We start from the raw sequence: 14,807 nt of genomic DNA on the forward strand, positions 1-14,807 counted from the left end.
TTAATTTCAAATAAGTATCAAAGCATCGATCCCGATGACGTGAAATTTAAAAAAATCATTAAAAAAAAAACACTACTTAATTAGCGCGTCTGATATTTCGTTCGTGTTTCATCTGACGAAACCGCATTGACGCGTAAATCGGAAGCGAACCTTAACACTCACAGTCTCTCTAATTGGCGAATCTGATATTTAGATTAATTTGATCGTGTTTCATCTGACGCACCGCATTGACGTGTAATTCGGAAGTACACCTTAGCACTCGCATCTGTCTATTGACCCAAGCCACACGGCACAAACTCCATTAGTTGATTAGCGCTTTGACAAATCCACGGCGATTTGTTTTGGCGTGATTGTGACTTTTCTCTCTCTCTCTTTCTCTAATATTCGCGTGTTCCTGGTTACATTTGGGGCTGTGACGCCGTGAAGTCAGCATAAACAATTACCTTAAATATTTGATGGTTCGGCTGTGATTTCACAACCAGCCGCCAGGGACGCTCTACTCTCTTTGGGAATGCTGTAGATGTCCGCTAAATCTTCGAAATCTAAAGATTTCTTTTATGGAGTTTGGTGCTCGGAGCGTCATTGATGAGAATTCATTTAGGAATACTTACCTACATGAGGACGAGAAGGAGGTAGTAGATTAACAATGAAAGAAAATTTAAAATTCAGAATACAAAAATCACTAATATAGGTAACACGTATAAGTATTAACCTCGGTGGCGCAGTGGTAAAGTTCTTGCCACTGAACCGAGAGGTCTCGGGTTCGATCCCCGGTCGGGTCATGATGGAAAATGTTCTTTTTCTGATTGGCCCGGGTCTTGGATGTTTATCTATATTATGTATTTGTTATAAAATATAGTATCGTTGAGCTAGTGTCCCATAACACAAGTCTCGAACTTACTTTGGGGCTAGCACAATCTGTGTGATTTGTCCTAATATATTTATTTATTTAGTGTTCATATAAAAGTGTACAAATGACGGATAATTATCGTTTATTGCTGGCCAGGTGAAATATTTTCTGACAATCCTCTGTTTATTTATTCATTTATAAAGTCACTCACTGCACTAACAGTTGCCCAAGGCGTGCAGTGAGCCAAAAATATACATTATTATTATTATATGACAAATAATTTATACACGCACACAAAAATCGTCTCAAATTATCATGGAATATATCCATACATGGTTCTGTGTTCCTGAGGAGCCGTTAAAAGCATAATACACTCAACTGATCATTGTCCACAAATTTTCATTGAAGGCAGAATTGCAAAGAATGGAGCCTACGATTCATTCTTTAGTTTTTGCTGCATTAGAAAATCATTCACAAATAAAATAAAAAAAAAACAATCTCGCAAAGGTGTAATATTCGACGATATGCGAAACGCCACGTCCGTATGTCGAAAGGAGAAAAATCGCGTACTTCTTAATTTCCCGCCTTTTTCACTTACTCCGGCCACTAGGCCAGTCGCAATATGAACGCGGGGACGCGCGCACGTACCGCGCCACCTCCCATTATAATATAGTACCGTGAAAAAAATCAGTTGTTCTTCGTATGTCCGTACTATTTTTGTCACAGTGACTTAGTAAATTATTGGAACTATATTTGTGTGCTATAAAATTTAGTGAAGGTTAGTTTTTAAGTGTGAAAAGTGATGTGGTCGTGTGTGGAATAGAATTTGTCATTGGGTTTTCTGGGACTGATCGGATTGAAAAAGGTAAGCTTTCGTATTTGTAACTGAAAAGTATTTAAATGAAAAAAAAATGCTTTGGTTCCTAAGTATATAATAGGAACATAATATCTCGCGTTTTTATATTACTATGAAATCTTTTTTTGAGTATTCAACCGTTTTGTATTTGATAATATTATACATATTGTATTACGAATGAATTTTTTAATTATTCATCAAAGAATCAAAATTAATTCCTTTACAAGCGACGAAACTGATTTCTAAAAACAGGCCTTATATCATCCTTAATGTTCTTTTAGATAAAAACAATACAGATATATGATTTTTGAATACTGTCAATGGAAATTAATCAAAATTTTATAATTTAATAAAATAAAATGCATAAAAAGTTGATTTATCTATTTTATTAATTATGAATTAATATTTATCCAAATCAAGTGTTTAAGGATCCGCCCTAAAATAGGACCACACCATATCCTCCTGTGGATGGCATACAAGGCGACTAAGGGATACACAGCCGAGGCAGCTGTAGGCAACAATTGCATTCCCAAGAAGGGTTGGCGTCAAACAAAATTTCAAGGTTTCTTTTTAGGCTGAGCCAGGGCTTCGCGGCTTCACAACCCCGAACGCAACTGGAAATATGCAGAGGCGATAGAGACTATATTAGGTAGGTATATTTTATAACTCCTACGCGTTTATGATCACCAATTTTCATGGATTCAAGATGAAAATTGCATTCTGTGCATTGATTACGATAATGTAATAATTTTTGTCCTCACTCAATTTTAACGATTTTACATAATCGGAATTTGTGTTTCGTTTACGTAACAACGTATATGTTACGAAAAGATCTTTAATCGGGTAAAAAACCATAGACGCACATGATTTCAAGAAAAATTCCAAAAATTAATGCAGAGTGAAATATTACTAAAAATAATTCAAAATTTAATATTTCTAAAAATAATTCAAATTTAATTTTTTAGAAGAATTCAGAAATGAATATTTCTAAGAAGGAATTCAGAATTATTTTCCCAAAAAAGAGATAGATAGTTTGAGAATTATTACTTTCGAACTAACACATTTATACAGTTAAGCTTCTGTACATTGTATGTACAAATACACTACAGAACCATCCTGCAAAATATATCAAATATAAATAAATATATTAAATATATTAGGACAAATCACACAGATTGAGCTAGCCCCAAAGTACGTTCGAGACTTGTGTTATGGGATACTGACTCAACGATACTATATTTTATAACAAATACATATATAAATAAACACCAAGACCCGGATCAATCAGAAAGAGATCATTTTCCATCATGACCCGACCGGGGATCGAACCCAACACCATATTGTTGTTCCGAACCGAAGCCTCCAACCATTGAGATAGTTTATACCTTATAGATAATTGGTACGATTATTTAAAAAAATTGTCATGGAAATATTATTAGATTTTTTTTTTCATATTTTATCTCTGTAGTAAACAGACGCTTGTGATACGGTCGTATGGAATACGAATCAAAATGCTTCTATAACTTTGATACATGTTCTGAAATCATCGCGAGTATTATTAATTGACGCCAATGCACTCAATTTGTTGTTTTATCATCTATAGACTAAATGAGGACAAAGACAAACAATTTTATTAACAATCTCAACCAGTACATGATTCTCAAAATTGAGGAAATAAAACAAAAAGATAATAAGTCAAGATGGCGTCATTCACTGATACTGCCAGTAGGTATGTCTTTATTAATATGATTCAGCAATTCAAAATACTGCTTTGTTTAATAATAAATAAATGTAGGTATGGCTTCGAAAAATTATGACAAAATTCCCAATCAATATTAAATATCACAAAAGCATAAATTTGACAGTATTATTTAGATTTTAGACACATTTAGATAAAAACGTTATTTTATATAATTTCGTGAGATAGTGTAATTTTTTTAAATTGTTTTGTAACAGTTGCATGCTCGTCTTTGAAGCTGTAGGTGGTGTAATGGTTAGGACGCCCGCCTGTAGATCGAAAGGTTCTAAGTTCGAATCGGACTAGAGAGAGATAGAGATTTGATCTGGTTCCGGAGGAAAGAAAACATCGCGAGGAAACCTGCACACTGGTTGATTGTTAACTTGTGTGTGAAATGGAGAAGGCAATGGCAAACCACTCCATTAGTCGTGCCAAGAAAGTCGTCGTGTTGTGTTTCATTATTAGTCGTGCCAAGAAAGTCGTCGTGTTGTGTTTCATTGCACGTAATGACCACGACCCTCAGCCATGGGGTAATACGACTATGAAGAGAGAGCATGAAGAGAGAGCATGCACGATTTATTTATTTTTGCATTCCCATATTCGGTAAAACATGTAATTTAGGTGTACAGTAAAGTAAATAATATTTAACATAATCACATATAAAATTGGTAAAAGTTCACACTTGACCCAACAGCGTCAAGACATTCTTGTTTACCAAATCGCTAAGAATACGAACAAATAAGCTAAACTTTAGTCGGATTTATGACTTTCCACGTCTTTTTATGTTTCAGAATTTGAAAACAACAAACAATTTGTTTCTTCGAAAAGTCGTTCTTAAATATAACTCCTAAAAATGTATATGTAAAAGTGTATATTTCCATTACTTGCCACTAGATGTCGGTAGATTGTCATAAAAGTCATGCCACACGTCTGGCGACTTGAATAAATCTGATACACTCGAAAATATCCCTAAAAAACTTAGCCCTCCCCAAAAAACGTATCTAGATACGCTCATTAAGAGTAAATTAATGCGATTGCACAATTAGCTATAAATTTTTATCATTTATATCAACAGAGGAGGATATAAGGTGTTTGCTTCCATCAAATTCAATATCAGGCAACTTTCTTCTAAAATGTGACGTCATAGGACAAATACTGAACCCACCAACTACCTAATTCCTGTTTGAAACGTTCCAAGTTTACACATATATAGGGATATATTTCATTATCAAATAATTTCCCCTGATTTGGAATAATTCGCAAACTTGACGTCGGTAGATCATAAATGCTGAATGACTTTATTGTATTACCAAAATTCTCATTCTCCGTGCCGTTTGCCGCTCGGCTCGCTAGTTTTTTGTATAAAGACAATAGCTTTTACCCGCGGCTTCGCCCGCGTTAATTTTCCGGGTTGAAAGGTATCCTATGTCCTTCTCCTATTTATTTATTTATTTTAATTTATCTCCATACTTCAAACTACATGTATGAACATTTTCAAGAAAATTGATTGAGTAGTTAAGAGCTTTAAGAAGTAACAAACAAACAAATGAATAAATAAACGTACGTATTTATAATACTAGTTAGGACTAAAGTGACTCGTCCGGTTTCGCTCGGTTAAAACCATAATAAATTATACACTTAAAACCTTTCTTATGAATCACATTATATATTTTAAAAAAAGATAACTTAATTTTAAAGTTCTAAGCATAGGTACATAGGGCCAGATAAACAGCGGCAAGCAACTTGTTTTTATACTATGTAGCCATCATCATATGTGTTATTGCTACCACTAGTATCCGATTTTATTCAAATCACCTAAAGGCATCTGAAATGACATTCTTTTCATCTTTTTTGTAAAATACCTGAACCAAATTAATTGTGAGCCCTTTCATCCTCGTAATTTTACAATTTAGAGACACTTAATGTCACCACAAAGTGTTTATATGTATGGTTATATTCAGGTACATAACATAAAATTTGGGTAATCCAAACAATTTATTAATAAGATTAGGTTTAACCTACCTTTTTGCTTTCTGTGATTTGTTTTTCGTGTGATAAAAAACCATGGATTTAATAAGTCGCAGTACCTACTAATTCCATGTAAAAAGAAATTGTCGTTAATTATATTGTTGACATATTTTTATTCAACTCGCGGTGGTATGTGATTCCACCCTAGAATAGAAGCACTCCATATCTTCCCATGGATGTCATATGAGACGAGTAAGGGACACAAAGCCTAGAAAGCTGATAGGCAAAAATAGCATTCCCAAGGAAAGTTGAGGTCAGGCACAGGTCGGTCGGTTGTAAAATAACAGCGGAATCTTTAAAATTTTTAACCCTGAACCCGGGCTTCGCGAAAGCAACCAGGAACATGCAGAGATGAAAGATTTTCTATGAGAAATTCAAATATTTTATTTTTTTGAAGTCGATGGGTTGATAAAAACATATTAAATACATTTTCTAATAATACATTGCAAATTTTCCGAGTAAATATATTTAAAAGGCACTCTAAAGAAAATTATAGAAATAGCACCATTTTTCAAGTACAGTCAACACCGTAATAAACCTAAGCGAATTTGCAATGAATTCGTCATTGAATTTTCCGTTATTACCACCACAAAGAGATCAATGTAACTTGAAGTGCAGTTCACTGTAAGTAAAAAATCTGCTCACACAAATCATTACTAATTGTTATCATTAAACCAACTCTTCGCATCTAATAGACAAGACAAAATAAACAAAAATCCAACGTCTGGTTTTAATTTTAATAAACGTGCTTGAGAGCAATGTCAAAGTACAATAAACCCTTGAATTGGACGCCATTTTGGCAACGCGCCATTTTGTTTTCCACGCACTCAATGTCAAATTGTGACACGGAAGCGGGAACGTTTAAATGTCATGTAGGAAGAAGAGAGATGTGTAAAAAAAACATTGCTTAACAATAGTCAATTTTTTAACGACAAGGCAGCTGTATTCCAAATCAATGTCATGCGTGAAAAATCAAATAGATTTGCATAAAATGCTGCTATTATACATAGTGTTCGTGTGAAACTTTTGGGTTAAAATATACCTCGTTTTATTGTTTTTGTAAACACAGTGAGTGTTGATGTTTTAAATAAACTTGACGGACATTTTATAATACAAGTGCAATGAAATAATATCACGCATAAATTTTCAGCTGCCAGGTATTAAGAATATAAAATATTTAAGGGCCTGATTCATCTCTTACTGATAGAGTTTCAGACAGTCTATATATAGAACAGATGATGAATATACTAATTTGTCATCAATTAGCACTAATTTGACGTTAAATAGAGATAGATAAATTAAAAAATATTTATTTCTATATAATCTAAACATTAATCACTAAATAGTATAAAACTATTGTATGCTTAGATCTTCAAAACTACGCGACGGATTTTGTTGTGGGTTTTTTTATAGATAGAGTAATTCCAGAGGAAGGTTATGTAATATTCATAATATTGCACATGTGCGAAGCCGGGGCGGGTCGCTAGTATACAATAAATACGAAAGAGAAAAACACATAAAAACTAATTATGCCATGTAACAAAAAGGCTACAGCTCAGCTAGAAATATTGATTGTATCAACAAATTTTTGAACATGTGTGTGAATAATCGAATTAAAGTTAATATGTATGACAAAATACATTATATACATGACATTGCCCTTCGATGGCGTAACACTACATTATTAAATATGTATGTTTGTGACATGTTATTGCGAAAGTTACTCATTATATAAATAGTAATATAATTTCTTGGTAATCAAGATTTGTTTGACGATATTTTAAATCTTTAATGAAAACATGATTTAATTTTCTTGGAATACGAAAATATCATTTGTATAAGATGTTTCTGAGGATTTTGAAAGATGAAAGATAAAATCTAGCCTGGATCTGATTAACTCAAAGCTGCTAATATTTTACTTGTTTTATAGGTACTTACTTAAATCCTACTAATATATATATTTATAAATATGAAATTTGGTACACGGGCAGAATAACACTTTTTATTCCCACGAATTTCGGGATAAGTATTATTCCAGGAAGCGAAGCCCCGGGGCGAAGCTAGTTTTCAAAATATTAGACATTTCAAAGTGTAGCCAGGTATGATCACCCGAAGAAGTGTCCCTTTTTTGTCCGTCCTAAATTTGGTATGTTGGAACCCAAAGTTAAAAATCCTAATCACGTTTACAGAAGCGTATAATTAGGGTTATGCAAACATTTTGTGTATATTCATCTAGGTATAAGTAAGTGTGAGAGGCTTTGTGCCTGTGGTGGGTTCTGTTAAAATGTTTACGGTAAAAAAACGTACTATGTGTAAAAAAGAAAAATGTTAAAAATGAATCATTTGTTAAACTATGCATGATAAGACACAGACAGATATAACATAACATACAGAGTCAAAGATTTTTTAGTGCTTAGAAATTAGATTTTTTCGAGCGCTTATCGCGTCAAAATTAAAATTCAATATTAAAGAAGTGAAGGAATTAGCTATGGAGAGAAAACAATGGATGGAACTCCAGTAGAAAGATGCAAAGAATATTTCAATAATCGTGTTTTGATTACAAAATATTGAATATCATACACATCTTACTGTAGGTAATATTCTAAATGTGAAAGTTTGTGAGAAAATCCTCGCATACACACATTTATATGTGTGCATGTTTGTTAGTCTTTCACACAAAATCTACTGGTCGGATTGTTATGAAATTTGAACACGGGTTGGATATAACCTGGAATAACACATAGGGTACTGTTTGTCCCGACATTCTAACGGGAGCGAAGCCTTGGGGCGCAGCTAGTTTTAAATAAATTTGAGTATTTAAAAAAACGTAATAATGATCTGTTGAATTAAGTAAAATAGCGATCAAGCTTTATTTGTTTTGTTATTTTGTCGATAAATCCGACCGAATTTTTGGTACTGTTTCGTTGTATGTCTGAAATACAGATTTCCTTTCTGATGTGCAGAACCCTAAAAGGGAGGGATTGAATTGTACGGAAGGGACAAATGGCAGATTTAAATTGGTCTCTTCAATATTGCAAGTATTTTTTGCGACATTTTTACTTCTGAAAACAGACTTGTGTTGTAAATAGATTTAGTTATTGATAATTATTTCTGTATTTTATATAATATATAATAATTTCTATTATAAAGGCGAAAGTTTGTGTCTATGTTTGTTTCTTTTTCACGACGGCTGGGCCAAGTTTTATGAAATTTCGTATTTAAATATCCGATACCTTAGATTAACACATAGGATACTTTACACAGAGCCCACCGTAAAGCTCAATATGGACTTCGAGTTTCGCAGCTCTTGGCTCTGTCTACCCCGTAAGGGAATAAAACGTCTGTATTTAACATTAAAGTGTTACAATATGTTAAAACCCGTGTATAAAAATATATTACCATCCTGTCTGCGTGCGTGTACACAGTAAGCTATTAAATTTTGCTTCAAAGCGATTTTTCGTAATGGATTCCGTCTGGACTAGAGATGGGTTTTACCCTGTAAAAACCTGAACCTCATAATTTACACGGTTAATCTTAATCAATAGATTTATACCAAGTAAAAAAAGAAATCTTATGATTTGAATTTGTAGTGATAAATTCTAATGAGTATATAGTGAAGATTGGTTGTCTGGTTGTCTGCTGCATGCTTCGCCCGCGGTAAATTGCTACCTATGTTACTATTCGGCTTTTGAACTATCTCAAGATTTAAAATCTTCTCAATCCATTGCTCTATTTCGGCGGGAAAAAGAAACGAACGAACACACTTTTATATTTGTAACGTAGTCGTAGTTGTACCTAGTAGGGATAGATTTATGGGATATTTACTTATAAATAAAATTATTATATTTTGGTAGTAATAAAAAAATTAAAATATGTGCTATATTTATGCTGTGCATAAATTGTAACTATATCAGAATAATACAAGCATTATTTCTAAATACTGTAGTTATTAAGTACGGCACGAGGGATTGAGACACAAAACGGGTTAATATTTTTACCATTATAACTTGATACACTTCACTTCCCGGTTTTATCCAACGTCCCATCACTAGGCTTGCCTGTTTTTCAGAGGATTTTCCATTCCAATCACGTTCGTCGGGTTGTTTGGGTTTATCTAGTTTCGGAGAAATGAAATTCTTATTTTTATAAGGCATCCTGCCTGCTGACACATTGACATTATTTAAAGGCTTCGTTGAAAATAATAGATCCATAAAGTTTTGATGGTTTTATTTATCATCCCTTATTCCGCGACGTTTTTATGTTGATTAAGAAATGACATCTTGGGATGCCGACGATCGTGCGAAGCGGAGACGAAAATGTACGAAAGCGGATCCTGGGCTCCGACGCTTAACGGCTGAGGATGAAACAGGCAGAACGCTCAGATCAGACAGAGGAATCGCCAATTGTCCTATTATCCGCCTAAAAAATTAAAAAAAAAACCTGCTGTGCCAGTTTCAGTTGACGCTAACACTACGAAGCCAAGAGTTTAAGGAAAAAAAATCCTAGAAATTCTGAAAATTTTGCTGTGAATTATAACCGGCTGGTTGTCGGACGTTAATCCTCCATAGGAATGCTATTTAATGCATATTATTATCCGCTTTTTATCTGTTAGTAGGCTAATTTATTAAGGCGGAACCACACGCTACAAGTCGAGATATTTATCCATACTTCTATACTAATATTAAAAAGATAAACTTTTTTTTGTTCGTAATGCATAAACTTAAAAACTATTGGGCCGATTTGATGAAATTTGGCACAAATATAGACGAAAGAAGTAAGATAGAGATAGAGACTTGACTCGTTTTTCCCCACATCACAGTATATATACCACGGTATTTACCTGGATATATTTATTTTATCTATTTACCTGCTCATAAATAAATTAATAAATAATAAATATATTAGGACAAATCACACAGATTATGCTAGCCCCGAAGTAAGTTCTAGACTTGTGTTATGGGATACTAACTCAACGACACTATATTTTATAACAAATACATGTATAGATAAACATCCAAGACCCAGGCCAATCAGAAAAAGATCATTTTACATCATGACCCGACCGGGGATCGAACCCGGGACCTCTCGGTTCAGAGGCAAGAACTTTACCACTGCGCCACCGAGGTCGTCGAAATAACCTAAATGACCGAGTAGGTTTTATTCACTTTTGAAACGAATCAAAGGGCAACCCCATTAAATATGGTCAAAGTTCACTAGTGAACTTAAACTGTCAACCAGTGTGCAGGTTTCCTCATGTGGCAGTAGGATTCGAACCTGGAACCACACTTTAAGCTAGAGTGATTTTTGTCTCGTTCTGTCAACGCTAAGTTTCGTAAAGTGCGACAGTGACAAAAAATACTTTAGCTTAAAGACAGTATGCTTTGTCTTCTTTATGAATAACAACACGTTTACAAAGATGATCTAATTTTCAAGCTGTTTTTTTCAACAAAAGATTAGCTACTTGCGATACTATTAGTCACGTTTGCCACTTTTTTTCGATTTTACGACTGACAATCAAAGACAAAGTTGCTTCAATCGATTCTAGTCAATGGAAGTCATCACGGAACGGGATTTTACAGTCCCTTTCAATGTTGCAACTCTGTTTACGTTATCGTTTCGTTTAGAATTGTATTTAATACCGGCTACATATTATACTATCGGCAAACGAAGACGCTGACGCGAACGTGTATTGTGTAATGTGAGCTTATTTCATCGCAAACAGAAACCAGCAATGAACAAAAAATCCATTCCATAAAACTATTATCCAATGGCACAATTTTCTGGAATAATAGATACGTTAGTATCTAGATACCTAGATAGTTATATCTATTCATATTTTTTATATATTTCATTTGGTAAATAAGGCGTGAAATCAATACACAGTTACTTAAACAATACAATCTAGCTATGGCATTTAATATAAATATAAATTCTTGACGACCTCGGTGGCGCAGTGGTAAGGTTCTTGCCACCGAACCGAGAGGTCCCGGGTTTGATCCCCGGTCGGGTCATGATGGGAAATGATCTTTTTCTTATTGGCCCGGGTCTTGGATCTTTACCTGTTTACCTATTTGTTATAAAATATAGTATCGTTGAGTTAGTATCCTATAACACAAGTATCGAACTTACTTTGGAACTTAATCTGTGTGATTTGTCTTAATATATTTATATTTATTTATTTATTATTAATTCAATTAACTAACTTTCCCGAATAATCGACTGCTATAACAGTTATTAATATAAGTGTTTAAGACGAGTATTACAGTTTTCCATTGCATAAGGTTAGTCACAATCGACTAAATCGAAAATGGTGGCCACTAAATTCCTATTCGTCCACGTTGTATTATAGAAAACTATGTTACTAAAATTCTTTATGTAGGTACCTAGTGTGGAAGCGGTGGTGGTTAAGACGCCTATGGATCAAAAGGCCCAGGTTCGAATCCTACTCATGCCACATGAGTTTGTGTATCAATCTGACTCATGTATAATAGTTTTCATCGACCACCACTTGCTTCCGGTGAAGGAAAACATCGTGAGGAAATCTGCACATTGGTTTATTATTAACTTGTGTGTGAAATGGAGAAGGCAATGGCAAACCACTTCATTACTAATGCCAAGAAATTTGTTATGTATGTTTAATTCCAAGTAATGGCCACGACCCTCAGCCATGAGGAATACGACTATGAAGAAGAAGACCTGATGTGGCATACTCGGTTAAAATGTTTTTAATTTTATTTTTTTATAAGAAATAAATAAAAATATGAGGAGATACCAGTGTAGCAAAAGTAACAAATTTCAAAAAAATCCGTTAAGTTCCGTTTCTTCTTTTGACGTGCGGAGCCCTAAATGCACTTGTTTCTATTATTCATATACTAATCTACATTGAGTATTGTGGGAATTGCATTTAACTGTAGAATACAAAGTTGCAACTGAAGAAGTTATTGATCTGCAAGTGTCATGGATGACAGAAATAAAGAAATGTATTACAAATCAATTTAAATAAAGATACGGTATAGTCTTGTGGAGAAACCATAGTTTTTGTTATCAACTTATGAGCTGTCCCAGTAGCCGGAGGAATAATATTCTAATAAATAGATCCGGCGACTGGGACCGCGGTCCTAGTTTATAGCGAATAATATAATAATAACTTAAGAGTTTAATAAGATTCGTCCTATTTATACAGACTTATAAAGTATCACGTCGTTAACCCTTACGGGGTAGACTGAGTTAAGAGTTGCAAAACTCAAATATTGTGTGGCTTATTGGTAAAATTTAGATTAAATAGTGACAGGTTATTTGTTCATCGCCCACGAAAATTGTTTCAAGTAAATAGCCCTTTTCCTTCATTATCTTATACAATCTGCGCGGGAGAAGCAGCTGGCACATTCTATATTTATATTTCGATCCCATGACATAAAATAGCACAAAAATAGTTGGAAAACTATGCTAGTGCTATTTAAATTATTTTGCTATTCACAACAGCTGTTGTTTGTCGTATCTCTGCATTCTGTGATCTGAATTGATGCCCCATTTTGTGTTTATAGAGTTTGTATATGTATGGAGGCTGCGGTCTATACAATGAGTTTGTATATCGATCCTTTATCGCTTTGTATTTGTATGTACAGTCGAATATAGCCGTTGAATGCAGGCAGGCTGTGACAGTGGATTATTCGGGTTAATCTATAAATGGTTACATTCGTTTTTTTTTTTTGTTTTCATCTGTATACCGCATTAATATTCATATAATACACACAGGTGGGCGTCTTAACCGTTACACCGCCATCGCTACAAAACATAATTGAATGCCCTACCAACATTTAGTGTATTAGAAACTATTCCTATTTTTTTTTTCAAATTATTATTTGATAAATAACAAATATCTACTACTAATACTGAAAGACTGACACTGTATCAGACATACAATCAACTGCTTGCCTTGTAAGCACCCATATGTCGAGGTGATAGAAGCGAATTCGCTATAACACAGAATAATATGCTGTCGACTGTACTAATAAATAATATTTGTTCAGATGTCGCCATTGAGACAGACTTTCCTTGTTTATGTCACTCGAAATAATGGTTCAAATAAAATACTATGTTGTATCGAGTTTTATATCTGTACTAGCTGCGCCCCGGGGCTTCGCTCCCGTAGGAATTTCGGGATAAAATGTGTCATAAGTGTTATTCTAGGTTATATTCTACCAGTGTACCAAATTTCATAACAATCTGTGCTATTTTGTGTGAGAGCAACAAACATACACACATACATCCTCAAAAATTTTCGAATTTATAACATTAGTAGGATTAATTTATTTGCACTCTATAGCCAATCATAATATGTTTTTTATAATTTTTGATCATGTGTAAGTTCAGCCCTTCGGACGTGATAAATACCAACACTCTTTAAATGAGTTTCTTTCGGCATATCTTCTCAGCAATGGTCGTTCCAAAATCCTAGTAGTTTGTTGCTTTTCGAAAACAAGTATTTGGGCCCTATGTATCTGAATAATCGATTTTTTTTAATTAAAAGTGTTTTATTAAAATATATTCTTAAATGTTTGTTTGGGAAAGATTGTCACTTCAGGAATAAAATCTATTTTTGACTCAGCTTTTAAGATAACAACACAACACATGTTTATTATAACTGGCTGCTGCCGGCGTTTCCACCCGCGGTAAAAAGTAACCTACGACACACTTCAGTATTCTATTTCCACACAATAAGCTTTTTACCCGACTACAATAGAAATGAGTCGTTTTTCATGCGTATCTTGTATGTATTTATGTAATATTCTTTATTACCTCATATCTCCAATATCCCTTCGGCCGCGTAGGTAACTAACGGTTCGTAACCAATTTCGATAGAGGAATTATTCATCTTCGTGCGTAACCAGTTAGGTTTTTAATAAAAATATTAGGTTTTTTTCCACACACGATACCGGGTTTTGAACTTTCCTAGTTCTATATATAGTAATAATTCCTTTCTGGCGATAATTAATGACAAACCAACACATTTCTTTTCTAATTAGTATGGATGGATTCATCAGCTGAAAAAAATATTTTGTCAACTGGATTTTGCTTTTAAAAGCATTCTATTCCAAGTGAATACTTGAAATAAAGTACCTACCAAGTATTATAATTTCCTTATCATTATACAATCTATTGCAATTTAAGTTCTAATAAGTACGCTATAAAGTTTATTTTCATCTGTAGACATTATGCTCCAAAAAGGGATTCAGATTTGAATTGTTTTAATTAAACGTTTTCGTACAGTTAACTGCACAGTGAATTTAAAAACTCGTACCAAATTCGCCTTTATCACCACCCCATAAGATGGA

At 33.8% G+C, this 14,807-nt stretch overlaps 1 protein-coding gene across 7 annotated transcripts in view; it reads left to right on the forward strand.

Moving 5' to 3' along the window:
- The first annotated feature begins 1,468 nt into the window (after positions 1-1,468).
- Positions 1,469-14,807, forward strand: part of LOC128680377 (octopamine receptor beta-2R) — a 108,525-nt gene continuing 95,186 nt past the window's right edge. For 6 of the 7 annotated variants that reach the window (XM_053763477.2, XM_053763474.2, XM_053763475.2 and 3 more), the window contains exon 1: positions 1,469-1,715. The gene's annotated coding sequence lies outside the window, so the exon portion shown is untranslated. Of the gene's footprint in view, positions 1,716-2,280; positions 2,356-14,807 lie in introns of all 7 variants that reach the window. The other variant, XM_064436801.1, reaches the window with a different exon arrangement.

Source organism: Plodia interpunctella, chromosome 24, assembly GCF_027563975.2.
Source record: "Plodia interpunctella isolate USDA-ARS_2022_Savannah chromosome 24, ilPloInte3.2, whole genome shotgun sequence".
Classification (NCBI taxonomy): Eukaryota; Metazoa; Arthropoda; class Insecta; order Lepidoptera; family Pyralidae; genus Plodia; species Plodia interpunctella.